This window comes from Gossypium raimondii, chromosome 11, assembly GCF_025698545.1.
Source record: "Gossypium raimondii isolate GPD5lz chromosome 11, ASM2569854v1, whole genome shotgun sequence".
Lineage (NCBI taxonomy): Eukaryota > Viridiplantae > Streptophyta > Magnoliopsida > Malvales > Malvaceae > Gossypium > Gossypium raimondii.
The window spans coordinates 44,080,779-44,086,846 of NC_068575.1; positions in this window are offsets into that span (position 1 = coordinate 44,080,779).

The following is a 6,068-nucleotide window of genomic DNA, read 5'->3' on the forward strand; positions in this document are numbered from 1 at the left end:
TATTTGACCCATACTTTATTTAATAATTAAAGCTCAATAAACCTTAATCAAATTAGATCACTTTTAATTTGAGCTAACCTATTATGATAATAAATAATAACATATAATTAATTATATTATATATGTAATGTCCATATTTTCTAACATTACGATGTTACAAAGACAAGATTGTGAAGTCACTCTCTAAATAACCCGAAAACGCTCCAAAACATTTCATTAAGTTTTAAATCATTAAAACACAATTTCTAAATTCATTTAACCTCAAAATACAAAGCACACTTGCATTCTATTTAAATAATAGAATAAAGCTTCATTGAAGACAAAAGGATCTGAATTACAAATCAATTATCAAAATTGAATATCCTCTAAGTCTTTGTATACATGCTCGAGGTCTTAATACAAATGATAATGAAGTAAATGAACTACCATCCCAAAACGTCAAATGGAGATGCTATGCACACTCGTTGAAGTCTGAGTTATTAGAATTTAGTGTCTTTAATATAGTAATATCGTTAATATACTAATAATTTTTTAAATAAAATGATTTAATAAAAAAAAATTCTATCATTATCTTTTTTATTATGTCCTCAACGATTTTTACACGCAAAGTAAAATGAAAGCAAATATTAAGTCATTGATTATCTAACATTCAACTAATATTAAATTGCATTATGTGGTTGGATCATGATGAAAGAATACAACTTATATTAGTAGATAATCTACCATCGTCTAATCAAAATTGAGCAAGTCGATTAAAAGAATATTATACCGTCTATCAAGTCCAATTAGCGAGATACCTTGTCTTAGTTACCAGAGTGGATGACTCTCAAAAAAATAGGCATAGATGTAATTGTTTGGATTGGCAGTACATTGACTAGGAGCCAAATATTAACCAACTTGAACACCATTTAAATGCATACTTTTTACTTTACAAAATCACATCTAAAATTGACCATTTATTCTTTAAAAGTATTTTTTGACAACCCTTTTCAAAAGGTGAATGTACTTGAGAGATCCCTCTATTATAAAGACCTAATCAAATCAGTCCCTTTACTATTAAATGGATCAATTTAGTCTCTATACTATTTAAAAAAAATCAAATAAGGCTAAATTTGAGTAGAGTTAACATTTACTGTTTAAAAATATCATTTATTGTTTAGCATAGTAAATATTTTTAAAGTTTTATGGTTCTATATATGAAATCTTTGTTTGAAATTGAACTACAATTGGGAAAAAATTCCAAACATTTTTATACAATACATGTCAACTATTTTACATTTTAGATTTATTTGATTCCTTTTAATGATATAAGAACTAAATTAATCAATTTAATAATAGATAGACTAATTTAATTCAATCCCGATAATATAGAGAGCTTCCAAATACTTATCTTTTCAGAAGAAAAAAAAAACAATGCTAGACTAAACTTAATATTGGAAATCAAGTATCACATGCTAGATACTATATTATCACTACACAAAAGATACTTGATAACAAATAAACAATTACTTTCAATCTCAATTCTCAGTATGCAGCTCCTTCAGCTATGGCTTTCAAAACGAAATTGTCTGCAATGCCAATACAAGGCCATGTCTTAGCTACAATGAGACCAACGAAGTACAGCACCAAAACCTACACTTCTAACCAAATAATTGATGCCCGCATCAACATTCAACTTAACCAAACCTGATGGTGGCTTCATCCACCTTACAGATGTGGAAACAACATAGATATTCATAGCAAGCAGCTTAGCTGCAACTGCCAATTTATCATGCAAGTCCCTGCACCATACCACAACAACACTAAGTTCTGGATTTTCATTAATTTTGGTAGGATTAGTTTCGTATTTGCTAAACTTTTCAACAAGTTAGCACATAAGCTCTAAAAAACATCGAGGTGAATACCACAATGAAAAAGCTTAGTATGGGTGGAAAGTAAATCATTACGTGAACGCCAACTAAAAGTAAAAGTAATTTAGATCTCCATATCATTTTTGCATCCAATACTAGTTGCACAGTAAAATTAGTAGCTTTATTAGCCAACTTTCTCGCTATTTCTACATGACAAGCTGACTCAATAATTTATAAGGAATATTGGTCGATAATCTCAAGGATTAGTATCATATCCATTGCCAATTGAGTTCATTTATGGTTATGAAAAAGTTAAACCAAAGTAATTCATTGATTTGAAATTTTGGTTTATATTGGATCTAGGATTGAAACATTAACAACCCAGTCTCCTTTCCCTTAATTAAAAAAAGAAGTAAAATATATAATTAATGATTTTTATTACAATTAATGCATTTTACTAAATCACATTAAGTGATATAACTTTCAACTTTTATGTTATTTGCATAACACCCAACACTCGATTCAATCGTCGGATTTGAATGTGCGATGTCACATTACGTCGTTGAAGCAACTCAAGCCACTATAACACAAATACAATTAATCCAATCATCAAAATAATTCATATGCCTGCATTTATACACTCAATGGCTTCATTTCATCAATTTACGAGGTTATAAGGGTTAATTTCAAAGTTAGGAATTGAATCCAAACTCAATTGTTAAATTTTAAATTTATGTCTTGAGACAGAGATCTTTATGTCTCAAGGCAAGTCATAATTATTTTACGATTTTTAGCTTCGAAGTTAGTATGCCTCGAGACACTACACATTGTGTCTCAAGGTAAAGTCCTTTATGTCTCAAGATTGGCCTTCATTATTTTCTTAATTTTGATTCGATGTTTGAATGTCTTGAGAGAAGGGATTCTTGTCTTGAGAGAAGGGATTCTTGTCTCGAAGCCTAGAGCAGGGTAAAATCTATTTAGCTTCAGTGTTCTTCTGTCTCGAGACAAATGTTACTTGTCTCGAGACCTAGGAACAATTGTCTCGAGACTATACAAATATATCTCGAGACCTTAGGCTCTTGAATGCAAAATTGAGAAGAACTTTGTTCTAATGGTCAAATGGCCTAAATGGAACATTTTCAAACATTCAATCCTTACTTAATACAAAATATTACACCAACTTAACACATGTAAACACAATTAAACGTCATTAAATCATAGTATCCAAAACATTAATATTTAATCTACTAATTAACACATTCAAACTTATATAAACAAACATAGATAATCACAATTCAAGTGATAAAACTTATCTTTCAAAAGATTTATAGGTCATAATGTCAAAAGTACCAAATATTAACTTAAGAGCATACCAACTAACCTAGGTATATGTCACAAGTCTCAAAACACGTATATGTATACAAAAATATCAAGATGTCTTCCAAGCTAAGTTTGGGGAAATTGGATGGTTAAGTTCGAGTCTATTAAAGCACTCATTTGAGACATGTGCATGTATGCTGAGCAATAGAGATCAATGGTGCTAACATGATTCAAAACAATAATCAATTATAACCAAAATAAATATGTACATTTAATATGAAATTAAATTATAACATAAATCATGTTTACATTTCTTGTCTCATGCTTTTAATATAATGCTTTCATGCTTACTTTCATATCATATGAACAATTTCATATCATACATGAGTCATTTGATTCATTTTAAAACCATATTGACCCTCAAGACTTGCTGTAATAGGCCTATTTTGACCAGGCTCAAATCATACCCAAATCCAAATAAATAAAGAATCAAACAAAACCAAATACAATAAAATAAACCCATTACAGGCCCAAATCAGAAATTACAAGCCCAAACTAGCCTAAACATTGGGAAATTAGAAACCCTAGGCAGCAAACTAAGCCGCCGCGGCATCCTTGCAACACGCTATCTTCGGTTTCCACCACCACCGCGCCACGTTGGCATCCGTACGCCCTAGTTGGCCCTCGTACAACCGTACCTGCGCAGCAAACAAACAAACAACCACGCAGAAGAAAGAAAAGGACAGCAAAAAAATCAAATAACAAAAATAGCAGCGAAAATAGATGTGATATTATTTATTTTTATTTCTTTTTTTCCGATTCGGCTATAAAAAGCCAAATACTACAATGTAAAAAGGGTTCTTCCTTTTTGACGCAGACTGAATACCAAAAAAAAAATTTCTCTAAGATTGATCAAAACGTAGATATCGATTTCTTTTTGTTTTTTTTTTTTGGTTTCGTTTTTCTCTTTTGCTTTCTTTCAATATACAACGCAAATAAGTTAAAAGGGCGAGAGTGCATACCTCTGTGACCCCGCCGTCGTTCTTGTCGGTTTCATGGATATCAGAGAGGCTAGGGATGGTTTTAGCCTGAGAACGGCGCAAGAGGAGAGGGGAGAGATAAAGTTTTTTGTTGTTGTGTTTTAATGGCAGATTAATTTCATTTAGGGTTTCATGGGGCCTTTAAGTAACACACGAAACAGCACCGTTTGGAACCTGATCAGTGGCTCCAAAACGGTGTCGTATTGACCATAACCCAGCAGCCCGTGTGCGACCCGACCCGATCCAGGGGGGATCCGCGCGTTATTTGTTAAATGACTTATTTGCGCCACTGGCCTCTCGTTTTTTATAGCGCACTACAATCCAGTTCTTTTGTTTCTTTTTAAATTTATTCTCTTATTTCATTTTTGTTTCATTTTAGTCCAGTTCAGACACTGCGTTTTGAGGGCGCGGAATTATTTCCCTTTTGGTCCCTCATATTACGCGTGTGTTACCGTTCGGCCTTCTAACCCTGCCCAATTTTGTTTTCTTCCCTTTAACTTTCGTTTTGACTTCAATTTAGTTTTTATTAGTTTAATATGTGCGGTTTTCTTTAAATTTCATTTAAATACTTATGGTTACATTATTTTCTTTACATATTTTAATTCTTTTTTAAATCATATATCATTTTAATAACGCACTTAATATTACTTGAACTTTATGATTAATTTCGTCTAAATTTATTGCTTTATTATCATTTTAAGTTCTCATGAAATTGTTTTCTTATTTTTATGTATTATTTATTTATTATATGTGAATTAAATATTATTTGCATTTTAATAGTTTTATTTTACAATATATTTTTAAAGTTCACTTTTATAGATTTATTGGTTTTAAAATCTATGTAATAATATTTTCATATAAAATACTTTATTCTATATACATATATTATTAATTCATATTACTACAATTGCTAACCATAAGTTCTTTTTAATGTGACTATAAGTTTTAAAATTCCTTTTTGCATGTGTATAGTTTATTTCAAAACTTTTGTGTATAGGATTTATAAGTTAAAATTTCTCTTTTGCTATTTTAGTGTATCTTTAATGTTTTTTTATTAAAATTCATTTGATGGTTGACCGTTGATATTGGTATTCATATAATACATGATTGAAATTTTGTTGTTATGCTTGTTTGTATTTGTTTGCTAATTGTTTGTATTCATTAGTGTATATTTAAATTTACGAATAATCAATTCGCATCGTACATTATCATTCTATCGCATTTTATTTGCTTAAAAGGTTATGTCTAATATTGTTTAAGTATCAAAATCAATTTATTCAAAAACTTTCAAGATAACACAAAGTTCGGTATTTGGAATCTTCGAAAGAATTGAGCCCTAACGTATTGGGTTCCAATTTTTCTCGTCGAATCTAAATAATCGAAAATTTTCTTTAATTAAAACGCATAAACCAAAAACTCATTTTCGGGAATTCGATACGTCGTGTCCTAACGTATTGGATGTGACGTGTCGTTTTCTCGAAATGAAGATTTTAATAATAATAAGGGCTATATTCAATGCTAGGAATTTTGAGAAATTGTGCCTTAACGTATTGGGTTTCACTTTTTCATCTGACTTAAAGCAATCGAATATCCCTTTTTTAACTTCACCGCAAGAGTTTTGAAAATCAAAAGACAAGCTTATTCTCGAGGACTAAAAATGTTGTGTCCTAATGTATTAGGTGTGACATTTCATTACTCTGATATGAGAAGGTCTTTAACATTCGCCTCGATTTATCCAAGCATCTTTTATAAAATTAACATTAATAAAAAGGAAGGATCGTATTTTAAAATCTTTTCAAATTCTCGAGACTAAGACATTAAACGATCGGTTCGGTACCAATTTTGGGCGTTACGAGGG